This window comes from Molothrus aeneus, chromosome 2, assembly GCF_037042795.1.
Source record: "Molothrus aeneus isolate 106 chromosome 2, BPBGC_Maene_1.0, whole genome shotgun sequence".
In the NCBI taxonomy this organism is placed as follows: Eukaryota; Metazoa; Chordata; class Aves; order Passeriformes; family Icteridae; genus Molothrus; species Molothrus aeneus.
In genome coordinates, this window is record NC_089647.1 from 10,767,124 (window position 1) to 10,789,444 (window position 22,321).

The window sequence follows — 22,321 nt, forward strand, 5'->3', positions numbered from 1 at the left end:
ACCTGGAAAAGCAAGCCATCTTTTGCTTGACCAGAACACAGGACCAGGTGACTCAGTTACCCAGAAAATCCAGTGCCAAGGAGGTCAGATCCTGGAGCAACTGCTACCATGTGAAGGGTATATCCTTCCACATATTCTTCCAAGTATTTCTGAAAATGTCTTACAGTAGATGAAGACCATTTTCATGTACATAATGAGTTCATGACAAGAAGAAACAACTCCATGAACCCTTACAATTAATATAGCTGAAACAGAGAACAACTATGGGCTCATCTTACTTATCCACACACCTTGAACACACAGCCTTTTATACAATGGGCATAAAAGGAGCAAATTAATTTTTAAAGAGCAAAAGATGAAAATATATAGCTGTGCTCCATAACTCATAGCAGGCTTCCAAATTGTAATCAATATTTTCTTTTGCATTTAAGAACTGCTGAATCTTAATGCATTTTAGATGTCCAAGTGCCAGAAATAATAATTTTATTATAGATAACTGTATGTGATTAGAGTCTGACTGTAGTTTTTGAAGTTCTCTGCAAAGCCAATATGGGTTAAGTGCCCATTTGTCTTGTTATAAAACTTCTTTACAGTACTGTAATACAATACTCAGGCAGCAGACTCTGAGCTAATATTTAGCACACGACCTGATAACCTCATATAGACCCAAACACAGCTGGAAAACCTAAAGTCTACAGCAAGTTCAACAGTATTTGTATTATTTTATTCAAAAGTTTAAAAATACAGGTGTCAAAATAGCTCCTCAAAGCAGGAACAATATTTGAGAAAAGGAACTTATCAGTCAATGGAACTATTCAACAGTTACAGCAGGTGCAGTACCATGGACCACTGACAGCTTATTTAGTCCAATGACAACATAAAAAGGCTTTCTTTCCCCCACATACAAGCTCTTTAGCCAGTAAAAATAACTAGCACTTTGTCCAAAATTTTACAAATAACAGTCTGGGGCCAAGTACAAAGCTATGTCAAGGATAATTTTCTAAAAACCTAGCCACTGCGACTTAAAAATAAATAATCAAAATCAAATCAATAACAACAACACAACCCAAACATAAAGCATACAATCTAAAACACATTTACTTAACAAGTTGGGGTGGTTTTTCTACTTTACAGAACAGATGCAGGTAGGGCATAAAATGGTCAAATATTACGACCATCAAAATTAACCCTAAAAGCACTTGTAGGAAGGAAGAAGTGCATAGCATTCCTCCATGTATGCCAACAGGAAGCACCACAGTCTGCTTGTGTTACTGGGAGAAAGTCTGGTGACCTTCCCAGCAATTATGGACTAGAGAGATCTTTCCCATGCCCATTTGGACATGAGGAAAAGGTTGTTCACTGAGAGGACAGTCAGTCACTGGAACAGGCTCCCCAGGGAAGGAAGGGGTCACAGCACCAAGGCTGCCAGAGTTCAAGGAGCCTCTGGATAACACTCTTCATCATGTGGTTTACTGTTAGGTAGTCCTGCAAGCACAGGGACTCGCTCTCAACGAGCTCTATGGATCCCTTCCGAACCAAGACATTCCGTGACTTTGTACTCATACTTTTACTCATCAAAATGTTGATAGCCTATTAAGACTTTGCAAAAGGTTTTTCTGATTTGGAAATATCCAAGCATGGTTTTTCTACTCCTTCATTCACAGAAGGGCGTCAATACTTTGTGATAGGTCCCCTGCAGTCTTCAGAGCAAAGCTCTTGAACACCAGGGGTTGCCTACAGAAATTCCTAATGCTGACAGCTAATCAGCTGCACAGATTAAAGATGGAAATGAGTGGTCTTCATAAATTCTTTTTTGTATGTTTTTGTGAGTTGGTTTTGTTTGTTTGAATTAGTTTCTATTACCAGACGCATTCAGAAGTTACTATAGCAATATCTGCCTTTTCATGCAATACTAGGCTAGAATAGTCACTTATTAGCCATGGCAGAGTTCTATTTTACAATGAAAGAATGTAAAACTGATGAGTCAGGGCTTGTGTTTTCATAAAATTTCCTTTAGCAAAACTGGAGCAGAGTATCTCATAAACCTGATTCAGAAACATTCTCTACTTGTGTTTTCTTTACTTTGGAGAAGTAAAGAAACTTGAAAAAGTAAAGAAACTGGAAAATGAAGACAAATAAAGAGGGCTCAAAAAGCTTCAAACTCTGACACAATCTCTCAGAAGCAACAGTCACCTTTTGGTTCAGAGAATCACCTAACATATGTTACTCATTTAATTTATTAACTTTTACTTAACCCAACTCTTGCTGCTGTTCTTGATTACCTGCAAGGAGGCAGCAATAAAATGTGTAAAAAAAATCATCACTTCCAGTCTCCTCCTTTCCTTTACTTCCATTTGTGCTCTCATGTAAAGCTTTCCTTAGACATCCTCCAGCTCTCCAACTCTGATCAGTAACACCACTCTATTTTCTCATCCTGCAGTGGGCTCAGGAAATGAAGATGGCACAAACATTTATGCTTTTAATATGACAAATAACTGCTTGTCTCTAAAACTGCTCCCATGAGGGCAATACCACAGCCCTGCCTGTACCAGTCAAGTGGCAGGACTGAAACTGAGATTAGTATCAATCTGAGTACTTTGTTTTTATCTGTAAGGAGTCACTCTTGCTATTCTCTTGAATTAAGTGAATATGCCCAAGCTTTCCTCACATGTGCAATGCCAGCAAAATCTCTTATTATTTGACAGTGGTATAAAATGAAAATTCTTTATTGAGTGCTAGACCAGTGCTACTGGTAACACTGAATTCTGACTGCACCATTCATTCACACAGGTAGCAGAGCTTCTGCCTCCACATGATGAGCTCAAGTAAGAGAGGTACTTTAATTTCTCAGACTAAAGCACAGGTGCCTTCTAATCTCCAAGCCTAGCAAGAAGAGACATACACATAAAAACCAAAATAAGGGCTATTTGCTCTATTTTTTTCTAAATAAGACTGTCTGGTGAGAAGGTTACCTGTTGTCATACCTGGCCTTAGTTTTGTCCTGTTTGCTCCACAGGCTAATCTCATACAATGCACTGCCACAAAGATGTTGCCCTTCCTGCTAGTCCTATGCAAGCATCTTGCTCCAGTTTTATTGTTAAATATTGTTAAATATTCTACTGTTAAATAGAATACTAAGTTATTATTAAGTTATAATATTAAGTTATATTAAGTAATGTAAAGTATTCTATTGTTAAACAATGTCTCCATGCAACGAACACCAGGTGTTTGTCAGTGCTAAACTGAAGTAATGCTGGCATAAGCCTGTGGGACCCTGGGATGGCTCTCTTGCTACAGACTTCCCTTCTGGATGCTCTGGCCAACTTAATACCCCACACATTTTAGCCTGTCAAATTTTAACAGTCCCATTCTTACCCTGTTTTAGTGGGTGCATATGGTTTTCTGCTCCAAAACACAACTGAGTGCTGTTTCCAGCCAGCATTTCTGCGCTCCTGTGTTACAAAACACTCATTAGCACAGGAAATGAAAACCACAGCCAGAATTGGGGGTGGAATCACTTGTTCCCTAGGTCCTCCCAGCAAAAGGAAAGAACAAGAACCAAACCACCAACTCACAGAAGACCCTACAGTTTCACCAATTTTCATGTAAGCTCCCCCTGAAATCAGTACCTGGTATGGGGTTAAGGGAGTGACTCCTCCTTGGAAAAGGCACATTTACTGCAATGTAGCTATTAAATGGAACAATTAAAACAAGTGTTAGAAACTGTGAACTGGTCACAAGCTCAACCTTTACCTCTAAAAAAGAGCTCACTTTGTGCAGGCAGTAGGGCTATTTCCCCTAAATTTAGGTGTGTTCCATTCAGGCCTGATGTTCTCTCACACTCAGTGTCAAAGAGAGAGAGCAGAGAGCACTGAAAGCAAACCAGGACAGGTTTCCCTTAAAAACAAAATAAATATTTTTAAGTACCAGAAACATGAAATTTGGCATGTTGAAAGAGATGCAAACAGCTATATCCCTTTAAAAAGCCTCTTTTAGGACCAAAATATTTTACATTCCCTCTCTCACAGCTATATGTTCACATGCTCTAACCTATTTTTAGAATGTCCTTCCTAGATTAATTTTTAAACTTGAGTCTGGACACTTCTCACCCTCTCTCTGCCCAGATATCCCTGTTGAGTCTGTTCCACTACTGAAGACTGCAAGGACATGGAAGTCAGCCTGCCACAGGTTTTCATCCCACCCTTTCCCACTAAAAGCAGAAAAAAACAACACAAGGATAGAGAGCCTGTAGAGAGGAACAGGGCACAGCACTTACAGGGCAAGAGCCATAACTTCCTACAGCAGGCATGCTATTACATGCACTTTCTGTCACAGTAGATGATGACTTAAAGCCATCTCATTAAATGCTGCAAGGCTTAAAAAGAAGGGAAAAAACAGCTGTTCCCCAACTTTCAAGGAAAAGAGCATAAATAAGCATACCTGCCTTCATCCATAAAGTAACCAGCCCAGACCTAGGCTTCACAGTATCTCTCTAAGAAAATAAACCCACCATAGACTTCACAGGATAAATACATAACTAAACCTTCTGGCACTTTTCTTCACCAGATAGAATTCTACAGCTTTAGCTATGTTAGCTCACCAGTGTGACAATTTTAACCCAAGCCTGTTTATATGCTTTTATTTAGAAGGGTCTTGTACCTGAAAGTCTGTATACATCACAAATCTTTTGAAAGGAAACAGATTTCAGACAACCACTGATGTCAGCGTGAACTATTTAAGGAGTAGGGAGTTGCTTTAGACTAAGCCAGCTCTTCCCATTCCACTTAAAAACAGCCAGAGGAAAAAAAAAAACAACAATGTAATGGTGATTAAAAGGAGTGGGTAGGGGGAGAGGGATTTAACCAGCTACTTTTCATAAGATGCTCAATGAGGAATTTCTTTGGACTAACATTTAATCTGACATTAGTTCAGACTTCTGTTATTCACGTGTGTAGTCCCAAGGAGTGGTAAACAGCACTTGTAAACTGAGAGGAAGCTGTGCCCACAGACCACAGCATATCAAAATACCCAGTGCAGGTCAAATCCAGACAAGTCTCCCAGCCACAGCACGGCCTCTGAACTCCCCAAATAAACTTCTGCATTTCCAGACAAAAGCGCGTTCTCCACATTACACACGAGCAATCTGCAAAGACTAAAGAGCACACACGAGGTAGCCAAGGAGAGTTAATAAAAGCACAGATATTGCACCTTCTTCTCTTCTGTGATCTCACTTTGGTAATTACCAGCTATTTCTACGTATCTTAAGAGACTCACTTGTAAACAACAAATATAGGAACACACCAGTACATGTACAGGGAGTCAGAACTCAGGAAAGTGAGTTTATGAATTATGTTTACACATTTTTAATATAGTCTAATGATTAAATCAAAAGGGAAACTAGGAAGGGTATTTGCCCTTATCTTAATTAGCAAGACTGTTTATGCAGGCTGAAAGGTAAGCATGTGTTTGTTTCTCCATCTCATTTTTATGTATTACAACTGAAGAGTGTTGCATTATTTGAACTCTCAAAATCGTAAGTAGCTTCCAAACAATTTTTCCACAAATGATACTTAAAAATTTCACATTTAATCCATCCAAGCAAGGCCTATTTTACCCAGAAAGAAAAGGGCTCTCACTTACCAGAAAGACTCAAAAGCATACAAAATAAACACAAAGCCCTTCCCAAACTTCTATCAATACGTGCTTCCCCTTAAAATTTCTAAAAGTAAATTGCATCACTACAAGTTCAATTATGCCATTAAGTGGCTTTTTGCCCTAATTCTTCCAAACAAGAATGTATGAGGTCATTTGAGTGATATCTTAACTTCAGCATCTAAACTGGGATTGAAAACCAACCAACAAAACACAACCCCTAAATTGAAAACACCTAAAAAGCTGATCATAGTAGGTGCTTCATCCCAGACAAATGGAGTGGTTCAGGAACTCTAAAACTGGTTCCCATCCATTACTTCCCTCTCACTCACTCTTAAGAAGTATTGGCTGTTCCAAATATCACCAGCTCTACTATACCTGTTTTATATGCCCTTTCACAGTCTTTCTCCTATCTACATGACATCTGCAATATTCAGAAATATTGCAGTATCTTAAGTTATTTTCCTGAATTATTTAAACAACCACTGCTATTTCTACAATGCAGAACATCCTGTTAAGAGTTTTCTGAACCCTGAAGATGATAGGCAAGTTTGATGATGTGGGCAAGTTTTTAGATTAAAAAATAAAATTAAGAAAAACCACACATGGGACAGCTGCACCTCCAAGCAACTCTCCTTGCTCAGCAAGGTCCAGAAGTGAGTGAGGAGATGACACACCCTGATTTGTGCCATTTCCCTGCAGGGAAGGGACCTCCTGCACAGGAATGGAGCAGGTCACCAGGGTCAGCAGCACCACCATGGATAAACCTGACAAAGTCCACCTGCCACAGCACCAAGCAATAAGCCAACAAAAATTAGATCAGATAGCAGACCTCCAAGTGTTTATAGCCCATGACTCAACTTTCCCTCCTGTACAGTGACCTTTACAGAGGACAGGAAAAGGAGGCGAGCATGCTTATATGTTAAATTCACACAATCCATTATCCAAAAGAGTAACTGGTATCAGAGGCTCCAAAGCTACTTAAGAAGCAGAGCAGCAGTGGCCTATGATATCCCCAGAAGGCCAGAACAGAGGAAATTTGATTGTTTTTGTGCTCCTGGTATCTTGTGAAGCATGCACAATTTTTCCTCAAAAAGTAACAACAAAGTCATAAGGTAGAAGACACAGAAGTAGTGTGATCATCAGCACAAAGAGGATATTTTAAGACTTGCCTTAATGCTCAAGTTCAGTTTTTCAGAGACAGAATACAGCTGACATTTATTTGCCTGGACAGGACAGAGCTACAGGAATACAGCATTGCACCCCAAAATACTCAGCATTACCCCAAAAATAGTGTCCAAATACTGTTCCCTTCCTCTATCAAGTGTTAGAATACTCTGAAAACAAAAGCAGAGCAGGGTAAGGCAAAAGTGAAATTGCCTGGAAAGCCTGAAGGGCACACTGAACAGATCCTTTTTTCCATTTAGGAAATTCACAGTAGAGTATCAATAATGGTAAAAAAACTTGAGGTCCAGAAGATAAAGTTCAGCAAAGTGACCTTTTATGCATTTCAGCTCAAAAACCAGTTGGGTCATATGCACGCTCGGATAGCCTTGGGCATATGACAAACAAGCTTTAAAAAAAAAGGTTTGTGAGCAAGCACTCCAGACAGCTGTGCTCAAGAGCTGTATCCATGAGACACGCTCAAACTTTGACGTTTGATATTGTAATCTACAGACGAGCCAGAGTTCAGTAAACAGCAAATGTGATTCTGCACAACCTTGTTATCTTTTCATCTCAACAGTTAAACCCATGTGAGGGAGTGCAAAGAGGTTACAAAATACTATCAGCACAGTTTATTAAATGGTCTTTTTGCATTTATTTTGCAGCAGGATAAAATTTAAAGCAGCAGAGACTTAAACATCTGTAAGTCAGAGGACCAGGGTGGATTGCTGAAAAAATCCTTTGGGGTTCCAGAGGCAAGAGGAAATTTTTCTTCAAGAAATTCTGCACTCTTACATAGCCACTGTTTACCAGATTGGAGAGCTTTGCTTTTAGTATGTTAGCTAAGCTCAAGTGAATAGCAAAGACGCATGGATTCTTCCCTTATTTTTCATGAACAGGATCCAAAGTAACGGATTACGGGGATTTTTCTGCTGGTTTTGCCTTTCCTCCCCATAGCCATGCACCTCTAGAGATCTATTATTCTGGGAGTTCTAGGACTTTAATATATGATCTTGAAATTTGGTGACATTTTGGACCTGGAGCACTCAACAGCACCACTCTCAATTTCGAAACTGAAGGATTTCACACTTATCTCTGGTGTTCCACCTCCCAAACGCCCCCATGCCTTTTGGATCATTATATTCTGGTTTTGAACTTCAGCTTCTTATCTTTCTCACATCTCATCCAAAGAAATTTTGCTATCCACCTTCTGAAAGCACCTTTAGATAATTTCAATTTATTGTTGTTAATATTAATTCAAGAGAAAACAAGCTACTGTCCTATCTTTACACTTAGGAAGAAGAGAATAGAACCTGAAACCTTCAGATTTTGCAAAAATGGGAGGGCAAGGGGTGCACTTGGGTTTGAGTTACAGAGTATCTCCACAATCTAGAAATAGTCAAATAAGACTACCTATTGAATTAATGAGCATCTGAAGGATATTCTCATTTGCAAAATTACTTTAGCACATAAAATTCAAGTAACCAGAAGAAAGTTCGTTACCTCAACAGTGAGGAGCCCACATGCTTCTCCTGTTAGATGAAAGAAATTACAAAAACCAAGTACTCTGCAAAATAAGGTAAACACAGCCAGTGGTCCTTATTGCCCAAATGGATCCAGAAATCTGATCAGACAGTTTTGTCCATGTTTCACATAGTTTTCTTCTTCCCCACCAAACTCAGTCCAGGGTAGGACTGGCAGAACACCCTTGCTTGGATCCCCCAACCCAGCAGGGATGTCTGCTTCCCCAGAAGCTACAATGCTAGGAAAACATCATGAGACAAAAAAGTGTGGGGAAAAGTTTTTTGGGGATCTTTTTGTCCTCTTTATATGACACTTGTCACATACTCATCTCTTTGCCAACTACAAAAACTCCTGAGTGGAGGAGAAAAAAAAAAAACAAAAAAAAAACCCACTCAGGCAAGCAATTTTTTCCATAAATGATAAGCAAAACAACTACAGTCAAACAAAGTTGAAGGCTACTGGCAAGAAAATAGAGGCCTAGGCCCAGTTCTTTCTATTGCCTGAGAAATTAAGGCAGAAACCAGCATCTTGATGTTCCTCCCTGCTGTTTCATGCTGCTTTCTCACTGTATTTCTGCAGCAGTGGGAATAAAGACAAAAGAAGCACCAAAGAACAAAGCCTGAAACTCATTCTGGTAAAAACAGGGAGGGGGAACAAAAGACAGAGTGGAAGTGGATGGACTACTTATAGCAATTATTGTCAAACATTTTTGCACTTCCTTCCTTAATGGCTCCTTTTGTACACAAAGACCTCCAAATAGTTCTGAGAGGTTCCCTTTGTAAAACAAGGAGAAAGGAAAACTGTAATAAGACTATGCAATGAAGATAAATCTTCCCAATAATGCAAGCTCCAGGAAACACATGGAGGTCAAATAAAACTATTATTTGCCTTTTCAAACACTATTTTCTTCAGCTGCTAAATAAAAACATTATGAAGCCATTTTACACAGTAAAATTTAACCTTCTATTAACCTTCCATATTAAGTAAACAAACCTTTCTAGCCAATAAGCATCATTGTGAACTCTCCGGGATGATAAGCAATACCTTAATTACATTCATTTACATGACTTTGAAATTGTTCCAGACCAAAGTCAACAACTGCAAGGTCAAAGAGTATGGAAATCTAAAATAAGGAGAAATCCATAGTCGGCCAGTTCACAAGGATTATGCAGCATCTTTCTAACCCAGTTTGCAAAGGGTCAGGGATACCAACCAAGTACTCACTTTTCATCAATTAGATCAAAAAAGCAAATCCTCTAAAACACCAAAGACAAAGTCCATCCCTCCTTTTTTTTTTTTGAAGACTATTCAAAATTGAAAGCAATGGACACTTCAGAATTGTTTTTAATGCCTAATGGCCAATCCAGCTGTAGGAACACCTTATGCAAATGTTTTATAATATTCTAAATGAAAGCCACAATATAAAATATACTTTTAAAAAATAGATCCATATCACTGAGAACTACTGAATATTTGGTATAGTGCCTTTATACTTGGGAATGCTAAACTGACAAGTTTGCAACTTTTAGAATGCTACACGAACACTTTCATTGCTTCATCCATGGTACACTTAGAGTGAGAAATGGCAATAATACTCAAACAGCAATTAGAAAAAACTTTTTTAACAATGACTGCTACAAGAAACTTCATAAAGTAGAAACAGCAGAAAAGTAGACACAGTCCATCCATTCCTAAGATATTAGACAAGGGCTCAGATATGATCAATAGCACTCAAATTAGCCAGAGTGGAGCACACATGCACACTGCACTGAAGGATCATTTCAGGATTACATTTTGTCTATTATAACCATGAAATTATTACAAATATACATATACAAAAATCTAAAGTACAGCTTTTGGATTTAGGCAGTCCAATATTGATACACTGCAGCCGACAACATTTTCTTAGTGTTAAATTAGATAAATCTCCCTGCACCCTACTTTACTAGCAAAGCACTTTTTATACAACTCTCAAGCCAGCAACCTTCTGCAATTTAAGTATGATTTAGTGCAAGAGAAGCAATGAGTATTATAAAATTTATGCTTGTTCACCTTCTCTCCCCACAGAGAAGGGCAAGACGTTTTTTCATGTAAATATGTATTAGATCCAAATCATTTAAATAGATATTATTCCATAGAGAACATGATGCTGCATATGCCCATTTCAGCTCCATGTTACTAAATAAACTGCAAGATAATGATGTTGCCTTGTTCATCCTAAAGGACACTGTAAATATTTCTAGGCATTTCAAACAGAAGTAAAAAGAAGAGACATTCACAAGAAAAAAAGAAAAACTAGGGTGGCTCTTACAGAGCTTCCTAAAGTGAAGACAAGTTACTGGCAAATTAGGAAATCTCTTTAGGAACAGGTCACAGCTGCCACAGAAAAAATATAGCTCAGGTACACGGAATCTTTACAGTATGAATAGCATATCATTGCTATCATCCAATTTAATTTTCCTTTAAATGAAGAAGGGAAAGATAATCACATTTGCAAGGAGAAAACCAAGAAACTTCAGACAGGTGACTACTTCTAAAAATTAACATAGAAATGCTAAATGCAGGGTGCCAAATGCTAATTTGTCTCTAATACGTCTCAGTTATATTTAGCTACAAGTGTCACTGCTTGAATGGAAAAGAGACAGAACAGGGAATCCTTAAACAGTGCCTTAAAAATGAGAGCTTTAAGCATGACTTTTAGGTCAATGCATGTATCTCCCTGCTTTTCACAAAATGCAACTGAAGTTAATCAGCACCTTACATAAAATGCAATATAAGTTAACAATTTATTTCTAAACCACGTATATATTTAAAGTGAGGAGGACTGTCATTTGACTTGAAGCCATCACATACCATTTGGGCCACAGTCAGTTATCTTACAATACAGTCTGACCTCTACTTGATTTTAAAATAGGATAATCACCTTCAACTGTGTATGAACCTTGAACATTATCAAAAACAGTTTTATTGCATCAACGATTTATTAATAGTCTTATATTAATAGTAATGTAGCTTTGACTTTACAAAGTCATAAAGATGACGAGAAACACAGGCAAGACTTATTGTGCTACCTATTTTATTTTAGACTTCTAAGGCAACCTCATGACACAATCAGAAAAACTATCCTGAAAGTAAGAGCTACAAAGGAAAAACAACAGAATACGCATGTATCGTCCCAGTTCAACAGTAGAGCAGGAAGGACACAGGCAGCATAATGAGTTCAGACAAATGCTGGAACCTTTCAAGTACCAAAACTGTCCTGCAGCCAACTGTGCTTGGAACTGCAGAAGTGCTCGTGCTGAGACAGGTGAGCTCTGGACAGCAGCAAGGAAAAGGTGTGAGCCTTCCGTGTGAATGTGCTAAGCCAGATTCCCCTTCCAAGGAAAGCACTGCAGAACGCCCAAAGCCTACAGGCTCCCATTCAAAACAATCCTGAGCAAGGAGGAAACGCTGCTCCCTGAGTGTTTCTGGTTCCCAGCTCTCACCCTGCTGTGCATGCGGTCACTTCTGGAGCTGCTGGCCCCATTGCACCACAGTTCAAACAAAGAGCGGCTAAGAAAGTACAATATTCTATAACTGGCATTTACAGCATCGGCCTTGGACTCCTAATCTTTACCAGACGGGCACACAAATCAATCTATCAGCTCATAAAGGTATGCTTTTTAACCTCCAAAACAGATGGGATTGGCCAGAAACGTCTGGCATGTCAAACTGCTAATCGAGGCTGCCCTTTGCACAAAATAACCCACTTAAGTTGAGGCATGGTTGCACTGTAACAGACATTAGTCTGTGGGAAACCCATTTAACTGTCACAGACTCCCGCCACTCTTGCTCTCCCTTAATTAAGCCTAATGCCTCATGCTTTGACCTTTTGTTCTAGCCTATTAACCCTATCTAGTACAAGTTCAAATATGTTAAACCTAAAAGTTTGCTTTTAATATTAAATGCCAAGCTACAGAAAGAGTGAGGGATGCTTCTCTACCTTGCAAGTTACCAACCCCTGTATTAGTCCCCAAAGACAAAATATGTTCAAACGCTGATCAGTTTCACAACAAAAAAAGTGGAGTTTCTTCCACTGGAACAGCCTACTTTTTCCTCTTCAGAGGAGGGTGAGAGAAAAAAAAAGTGAAACTTCTGCAAGCAACTTCATATCCTCAGGCTTTTGGGTTTTTATCCAACAAGAAAAGCACATGCTATCAGCCAAGATCATACTGCACTCATTTGCTATTCTCTGAAACCCATTATTAAAAATAAGACATAATTGGTTTACAGTGACCAAATTCTCCTCAATTAAAGGCTGCCTCTGCCAACCCTCCTCACACTGAGTCACCATCTTGTTCCTTTGACAAGATACTTACACTTACTATTAGTATGTAATTCTCATATGCATCTCCAGGTGAGTTGCAGCCTTTGAAGTTTCTCAGACTGGCACAGACTTAAACAAAGACAATTTATTCATTCTAGCTCCACAGGTTTCCTTTTATGCAAGCTCAACTAAAGCATGGAGCGCCTTCTGCTCCACTATCTCTTAATTCACAAAGGTTACACAGCATCAACAAGACCAGCAGATATGCTTTTAAAGCAGTACTCTTTTGGAGAAAGTCTACCCTAAGGGTCCAGAAGTCTGACTTAAACAAGAACTCTAATCCCAGTGACAATAACAAACCTCTGATCAAGGCACTACTGGACTCCACAACAAAGCTATTTATGTATGCAAGCAAGCTTGGTATACCAACAGAGGTCTTCCACAATTAATGCTCATAACTAATAAACCTATTCCCCACTCCAAAAAAAACAACAATGACTGCCCCTAACTGCTTTATAATATAGGTTAGAAACAGAAAACAGAATGCAAACTGTGTGGAGATTACCAGCCATGTGTACACTGACAAACATGTTCTCAAATCTTTAGTTTAACCACCTTACTGACAAGTTGAACACTCGGTGCAACATCCTTCTTTAGAGTTTATGCTTCTGCAACTCTGACTAAATAGAACTCCTTTTACAAAGAGGAAACAATCTTGAACCAAAGCTCTGAATTACTTTGAAAATGTGAAAGATTTCAAAAGGCTTGTTGCCACAAAAGCCACTGTCTACTAAGTTCTATTAAAGCTGTATAAGAGACCATCTGCTGCTGATCACAACAATTCTCCAGTTTTAAATTGCTAATTAATTAATTATGTTTTAATTCCAAAGTGCCTGTCTTACTAATTCTGAGACCAGCAAGTAATACCATTAACTTTTCTGTAAATACAATTGCTCAGACAACTATAAGATGCACTACAGCAACATTCAACTTCTTTTTTTGAAAAGTCAAATAGAAAAAACATTGCGGGGAAAAAAATGGATTTCTAATTGCAATTCTTGGTTATTCCCAAAGCACTGATTCTGGTTAAATCCAAATCCCTACAATTTAAGAAGTGCATCTATTTTCTAGTTATTTCACTTGGCTATATTCTATAGTGTTGGAGATGCTCAAACAGCACTACACAGACCAATGTTGTATTTGAGTAAAGTCAAGCAATGCATGGATTTATTTAAAATAAGAGAAAAATACATCCTTGCATCTGCAATCTGTGTCATTACAATGGATATGAGAAAGCTCTGCAGGCTGGGATTTGGTGTGACTGCCTCCAGCTTCTAGACCTTCCCTACTAATGCTCACAAAAGTTGCCACTGGAGGCAATGCAAATGAGTCCTAAGAGAGACAAGAAACAAAACAACAACTGCTTGTCAACCATTACATGCCCAAATTGTATTCTTTATGCTCATCAGCATTCTCAAGTTCTTAGGCACGCATGTAGGCCCACCGAGGACAGTGGGGCTACTCAAGTGAATAAAATGACTCACAAACCAAAGTGCATATACATAAGCAATCACTGGACAACACTTGGGGAATTATTCCCTGGTATCAAAGAAAAATAGGATTTAGGAAATGGGAACCAAGGGAGCAGATCTGAACAAAATGACAGCGATGCTAAATGTCTACAAGCCATTGTAATGTAATATCTAATAATGATTTTACTTTGACGGTCCCTTGCCACACAAGCTCAATTTGGATCTGTTTTATTTAAAAAATAAGAGAGATGGTAACACAGTAAGTGTTATTTAATCTTCTCTTTCACTCTGAAATTACATGTAAATCAAGTTCTTCACTATTTAGCTACCTCCCAAACAGGTGGGCTCAATCTTCAGAATTTTACAGCAAATTCCACACAAAAAGTTCAGATGTTACAAAAATACTTATTTTTCCATAATCAGCACAAATATTAAAAAGAAACCCAACTCTTACAGTACAAGAAAGGGATTAACTTGAACATTTATCACTTCAAAACATATTATAATCCTAAAAGGCTTATACAAGGCACACAGCTGTCTGACAGCTTTGGCAAGACAAAGAACAAACCCCAAACCAAAGAGACAAGGTAAACAACCCAAACAAATCATTTACCTTGAATGTGGTTCCATTAGGAAAGCTCTTCCTTCAGGAGTCCAAGGATGCAGCAATTGCCTTCCTCAAAAATTTCATGCTTGATCTGAAAAGAACAGCAGAAATACCCCTATGAAATTCTGCAAATCATTCTTTCCTACCTAATATGCCTTGATTTACTTTCTTACTGTTGGTCTAACAGAGAGCAATGCTTTAATTTTGTTCAGTACAAACAGCAAATAACATTTTCATATCAGAAGAAAAACGTAGTTCCAAATTTCAGAAATCAAAATCTTCCAGACAGAACCATGAGTAAAACTAGGAGAAACAACTCATGGTGTCTAGACTTGTACTAAGGGACATTATTCTGCAAGAACAAAATCCACATTCAACTCTAAGCCAGAATCCTCTTTTCCTTCCTTTCATTCAAAAAACAGCTGTGACATGAAAGCCCTCCTTCCTATGTAAGTGGTTACTGCTTAACACTTCAAACTTGCACCCATGAACATCAAAATCAGGTTTTAAAGAGCCTCTTTTAATTTACATATACATAAGGAAAAGACAAGAGTATAGTATAACAGGGGAGCTAAATACAACAAAATTAGTTCAAAGAAACAAAACAGCAGAAATTGTAATATTTGCTTTGAGAAATTTAAGAACAGTATATAACCCTATTTTGTTTTAGTTAGAGAATGTTATCCATTACAATCCCAACCTTAAAAGTTCTTCTCAGCACTTGTCCATTATTCTTAAGTGAAATTTTGCTAAAGGTTGCAAACTTAGAGCTAGCCCAGATCATTCTTATTTCTACTATTTCAGCCTTGTTGTTGTGACAAGCCTCACTATTAAAGGTCTTTTTTTTGTTTACCATCAAAGCAGCAAGCTTATTAAGCTTATTGTGCATAGAGTCAACTTTAGATACAATAAAATACATTTTAAAGAATTAAGAAGACACTTTCTCCACCACTAAGCTGAACTTTCCCCTCCCTCCTTCTGCTTGGCAATGGGAGAGTTCCTTTCCTTATTTCAACATCTTTAGCCTCTGTTCCCACAAAAAAAAAATGCATACAAAAGCTTTTTAAACACAGAATTTTTCTAGCATGGAGGACCCTGCAGGTGGGTCCAGGTGGGTAGGATAGAGGGGAAGAGTGGGAAGTGTGTGTGCTGGGGGCACATCTGAGCATTTCCCCCTCCACAAAACCACTTGAGTCCGAGCCAGATTAGAGAAAACATCTAACTCTGACCACTGCAATGTGCTTGCTAACTAGAAAAAGAGATACAGGTGTTGATCAATGGGTCATCATCCAAAAAAACACCTATTCAAAGCTTGCAGGGACATGAAATAACAGCAGCATGCTGGACTACTGCCAGCACCAAGACCCAACAAAAGATGCCCAACAATAGAGCCAATTAGGCTGAAAAATAAATAGCCTGGAATACTACATGCAGACACTATTTTAAATCCTTCTTCCACATACATAACAAAATGAAAAGGTAAGTTGCACCACAGAAGGGGCACATTGCTCAAAATTTGTAGTTAGTAAGCGAGGGAAAAAGATCTACCGTCACAGTAGAAATTAACAGAGAAATGACAGGTACAGTGACAAAGGTGCTAACAAACACAGTTCAAAGCCTTCTCAACTCTATTTTACTGAAAGGGTGAATAAGCTGGATGTGGAATCTTTTGTAGACAATGAAAAACAGGATAAGAGGTGCCAAAGAGCAGAAGAAAGTGCTATTAAAAAAAAAAGCCACCTGAATTTGAGAAAAATAGATTAAAATAGTTAATAGAAAACTGCAGTATTACTGCACTATACTATAGATGTAGACAAAATGCTTTGAACTTAGTCATTCTTACTTCCAGAGAAAAGAGATTGCTATGTAGTAGGGAAAAACACAGAATAAGACACAAAAATGCACTCCACACAGTATTGCCATCAAGGTTCAGTGTATAGATGGGATTTCCTTTAGGTCAGCATTCGGCAGTCTTTTCTATATTATTCCAAGTGACTACAAAGGGTTTATGAGAGTTCAGTGAAAAGACAACAACAGAATTTGTTATTTCTGGGAAAATTTCCATATTCATTCAGTATGTTTTAAAAATCGAGGAGGAAAAACAGAACTTTTCTAGAGTAACATTTTATTCCCAAACTCTCCGCATGTGAACCACTCACTTGACACACCTTATAGTTTTTGGAATGTTGATTTGTGTTGTTTCATGGACTACCAAATGCAGGATAGATGATAACACAAACACTACCACCAAGGCCATCTCCTGGGGCAAGAACCATCATTTCTTTTTACATTTGAGGCAAGCCCTGCTTTTCACATCACTGAAAAGGCCTTTCCAGTTCAGCTTCCCTCTCTCTCTTTTAACAGTGGGATGGGGCACAGAGAAGAAGCAGAAAGCAGGTAGATATGAATCTTAAAAGCCTGCTATGGAAAAACTTCAGAACAACAATACCAGCTCTAGGACCAATGAGAACAAAAATATGGCTCATCTGTGAGCAAGATGTAAGATCTGTAAGCAAGATTTACTTGCTTGAATACATTTCAACACAGAACTTCATGGACTATTTTTTGGGGCAAATTAAATACTCCCTCATTTGTTTTCAAAGAGTTTCATCCAAGACTGGAACACATTTTACATCTAGCACCTGATCTCTCTGCAAGGACTCCCTCACAACTTCCTTTCTTGAGAGGAGGAGGATCATCCTCTCAGAAGTCTTTCCCAACACTCAGTTTCTCTCCTACATTAAACTCACAGTCTTAGAAACCAGTGACTAAAACAGAAGATCTGTAGCTTCTGCTTTTAATCTGATTTTGTCTACAAGCAACATTGGTTTTCCTCTGCTGAAGGCAATTTGGAAATAAGTGGTATGAAAACAAAATTTCACTCAAGACAGGCAATTAAACAAGAGCAATGAGCTCCAATAACAATTTAAGTATGAGAAGACTATGCCAGGAGGGGTTTGACCCAAGCTAAGGCGTCTAGCAACTGCTTCTTCCCCTTTCTACACATGAATATTTATTTACATGAGTTTTAGTTTCTATTCTCCTTCTTCAACCATCAAGCCAAGTGACCTGCAACAGACAGCCAAATAAATTACCAAATTAATTCTTTCAAGTGCTAAATAGGTCTGTGAGCATTTCCAAGTATTTGAAATAAATAATCCAGAAACCCTAAAGAGCAAGCATTTCTCTTTACCAAAAGAGTCTCTCTGCCCACTTTTCCCAAGGAATGTCTTCCCACTGGGAAACACATGAGTTTTCACATGATCCCAGATGTTCACCCAGAGTTACTGAGTGCCAACCCTTGTATGCTGCTCTCTAATTCAGTCTTTTCCAATGCAACTAGTGAATCCCTAACACCAAAATGTAGAAAAGCAATGCCACAACCCTGCTAAACACTTCCCCCCAGCTCTCCCCCTGTTTGCTGCAGGCAGGCCAGCACAGCTCAGAGTTACTGTTCTTATCGTTTTGGCCTGTTGGCAGGAAGAAAGGGAAAACCACAAATGCTGTTACCATTAACCTTTTTGTCTTTAGTTCAAGGCTGTTTAGACAGACTGTCAAATTTATGCTTTGTATCTTTTTTCTACATTTATGCATATTCTTTCACACCTTCTCCTCTTGCTCAGGCTTCACTCCCTACCTACCTACCTACCTTTCTGCTTGTTTGTCATTGCCTGCCCTCCTGAGCAGCAATGATTTATACTTCAAACTTTGCACTTCTTGTCCCAAAAGGGTATTTAAGCTTTTTAATCCATTGGATAGCTATCCTATTAACCTTGCCTCCTACTCCTCACCCAACCCATCACTCAGCAGGTGGGAGATGAGCCCTGCCCTGCCTGCAGGCACCATGCATGGGAGGGTGGCCACCAAAGCCCCCCATGGAAAAGGGGCTTGTGCCCCCAAACCAGGCACCCAGCTGGGATCCCCTCACTTCCCCAGGCTCTCTTCTGGATCCCCTCCACTCCCTGTACATTGACATACAGGAAAAAGAAACACAACCAACAAGACTTTTGGGGTTCAAGGTACAGGCAAGCTCTGAAGAGCTATTCTAAAATAATAATTCAAAGATCTTATGGTCTTCATGTCTTCTCTGACAGCTCTGCAAGGAGGTGTCAAGCACAGCTCTGGAGCAGGACAGCTGACTGGGGGAAATGCAACTCCCTGGCTTTGCCTTGGGCAAGTTTATACATGTGCTTGGCACAGTGCAAAACAGGGTTTATCTTTTATTGTAGCCATGGCCTGCACTGTCCCTGGTAAAGTTAACAGTGCTTTCACTGCTTATGATAATAAAGCTGGCACTAAACTTTTTGCCAATGCTCAAAGCCTGAAAAATAAAGTTCACTCTGAAGGGACAAAATAAGCTTTAAGCAACCAAGACTCTGTCAATTCTTTTAAGCAAATCCTGCAATAAGCAAAACCACAGGCAAATAGGAGCATCATAAAGTTAATTCATGTTTGAATTAACTGAATCACTTGAAGTTTTTCTTGATGCCTTTTACAGGACAAATTTACCCCAAACACTGCAGGTGATACAGCCAGTGATTAGATCACCCTTTTAAGTTTACAATATAAAAACATTATTTACTTTTGCTTCTTTATCAACATAGTTTTTATGACTATAATAAATTTTGGTTAGCACATCTTTCACTTCAGAAAAAGAAACAAGCATGGGAAGCAGAGAAGAAGAGCATGTTTTCATCAGCAATTTTCTGCCAAAAGACTAAAAGGGAAAAAACCCCAAAAACCTCAATCCAGCATGGTTTGGCATTTGACTGCATGCTGTGTTCTGTGCACGCATGGCCTACAAAACCTGGAAGCCATTGATAGCTCCTGCTCAGTAGATAACCCAGAAGCACAGGCCAGTCTAGCAGCAGGTCAGATTTCACCCCTGCCCAAAACAAGCAGTCACTACTCCCTACCTCCTCCATGGCACTCACAGAACACAAACACCCTTACATACGCATTTCACTCATGACTAACTCGCTGTCTTGCTTTGGAGTTCATGTCAACTCCATCTCAGGAGACCACTGACAGAACAACAAGTCAAAACTTCCCCACCACAAGTTTGGGAACACAGCTGCTTCAGACAGCAAAAACCCCAAAGCTGCCTGAACACTGTTCTCGATGAGAACTTCTGCCTTCCAAGATGTTAGCTACTCATGCCCATAGAGCAGAATTACTCAGATGCCATTAAATCTGATCCCAACCACAAGATATCCTCAGCTCAGAGAGCTTTTGTCATCTGGCATCTAAATGTGTCACTCTCTCATGTGTTCAGTCAGCCCTGGAAGCAGTAAATCGCATTTGTGTATTAAAGAAAATGTTCCCTGCTCGCTCAGGAATACACATCCCCCTTTCCACAAGTGACTGCTTCCTCCCCACAGCTCTTCGCAGATTGGATTCGCACTCTTTGTTAAATAAAGCTTTACGGTATCTCTGAACATTTATAGTGCCATGACTCAGTTAAATTCTAATCAGCCTGTGAGCTGTCTGACACTGCAGCAGGTCCCCTCAAAATAAAACGAGGAATAATATAGTCTCCAGATTCCAGAGAGCTGAGGCAAAAGAGGACAACTTCCACTTCAGCCTTCTTAACAACAACATAATCCCGAAGCCAGGAATCCCTGTTTTTTCCAACACCTTCAACATGTGTCAAGCATTTTATCGGAATCCTTCTTTAAATTAAAAGCCCAGTAAATCGCCAGGATACACAAGACAGAAGAAGTAAATCACCAGGATACACAAAGGTGCAGCACAGACACAAGGCTGTCTGCTCGCTACAACGCTGCCCCCGTTTTGCCTATACTACGTTTCCTTATGTTTCACTACCTCCCAACTTAATCACCCACTGACACTTCGAAAGAGCCTCAAACAACACGTTCTGTAGGGAAAAACGAAGGGTGGAAGTGGGAGAAAGAAAAAATTTTAAAATTCACCTTTAGAGGGCTTCAGGGACACACAAAAAAAAAAAAAAAACCACCAAAAAAAAAAACCCACACCACGTCTGGAAAAGTAACCTTTAGTCTAGAAGGGAAACAGCGACGTCCCTAAGGAGCCCGGAGCGATGAGAAGGCATCTTTGGGGGGCGCAGGGAGCCGAGCCTGAGCCGCGGCCGAGCGGGGCCGGCGGCGGCAGCCCCGGGCTGGCTGCGGGCCCGCAGGTGGCGGCGGGCGGGCAGCGCCAGGCCGGCAGGAGGCGGCGGGGGCGGCGTGGCCTTGCCCGCAGCCCCGGGAGCGAGGCCGCGCCGCCGCAGCCGCTGCGCACCCGGGGAGCGCCCGGCCCCGGGCATCGCTCGCACCGGGAGGGGCGGCGCGGGGTCCCCGCCAAAGGGGGGCCCGGCCGTGCGCTTGGCGAAGCACTGGCGGGTCCCGGGGGGATGGAGTAGTAACTTTTCCGTTCCGCCGGCTCCCCCAAACCCACCGCGACCGGGCAAACTTTCCGCCCGCGCCGGGGGTGCCGCGGGGCGGCCGCCGGGCTCACCCCGGCATTGTTCCCCGGTGCCGCCGCCCGGCAGCGCGGCCCCGGCCCGGCCCGCCCCGCTCGGCCATTTCCCCGGCGGAACAGCGCCTCACTCACCCCGCAGCCGCCGCGGCTCCTCCCGGGCGGGCTGGCCGAGCCCCCCGGAGCCGCTCCGGCCGCAGCCGCCGCGCACGCCGCCCCGCTGCCGCGGCCGGTCCCGGCGCTGAGCTCCGGGGCAGCGGCGGCTGGCGGAGCCGAGGCGGGCGGACGGACGGACGGACGGATCCCCGCGGCTGGAGGACAGGACAGGGCTGGACAGGGCACGACGCGCCGCCTCCCTCCCGCCACCCCCGAGCCCGCGCGTCCCCCCCGCCCCGCGCATCCCCGCGCACATACAGGGCGAGCCGAGCTCCGCTGCGCTGCTCTCCGCGGCTCGGGGCTCTGCTGCAATGCCTGCGAGGCTGACTTTCAAAGCCTAACCCGCAGCCGCGATCCTCCCTCTCCGCCTTCCACCTCGCCCGCCGCGGCGCAGCCCGGCCCCTCCCCGCGCCGCGCCATTCATCTCTCCAGCCAAGTTTCTTAACCCTTTGGTACCCTCCCGGCAGGAGGCAGGGCGGGATGCGGGAAGCAGGGATGCGCCCCCCGCCCCGCCCGGCGCGGCGAGAGCAGGGCAGGGCAGGGCGGCCGCGCCGCACGTACGCGCGTCCCATCCCCTCCTGCCCTCTCCAATTAATCTCACTGAAGTCGCAGAGCCCCCGGGAAACAAACTTACAAGCGACAGCACCGGAGGACCCGTATCTAATGAAAGCGGCAGCGGCTTAAAAATAACCTTTTTTTTTTCTTGTTGTTGTTTTTTATTTTCTTTTTTCTTTCCCCCTTTGGCTGCTTTGGAATAATAGGGGGGTGGGCGTTGCTAGTGTTACTAGTACTTATCGGTTTAGAGCTTATGTTTTCAGCCTTTCCTCCGAAAAAAAACACGCGCTAGAAACTTCAGTGCTATTATTATTGTTGTTATTGTTGTTGTTATTGTTATTGTTATCGTTAGTACCGCTGTTTTGGAGGAAAAGCCGGGATGCTCCC

The 22,321-nt window shown here is 41.1% G+C and overlaps 1 protein-coding gene across 2 annotated transcripts in view; it reads right to left on the reverse strand.

The window, feature by feature from the left end:
• NRIP1 (nuclear receptor interacting protein 1) overlaps positions 1-21,753 on the reverse strand; it is a 73,291-nt gene extending 51,538 nt beyond the window's left edge. For both annotated transcript variants that reach the window (XM_066571929.1, XM_066571928.1), the window contains exons 1-2: positions 21,638-21,753; positions 14,792-14,876 (exon numbers count right to left, since the gene is read on the reverse strand). The gene's annotated coding sequence lies outside the window, so the exon portion shown is untranslated. The remainder of the gene's footprint in view (positions 1-14,791; positions 14,877-21,637) is intronic.
• Positions 21,754-22,321: the final 568 nt, after the last annotated feature.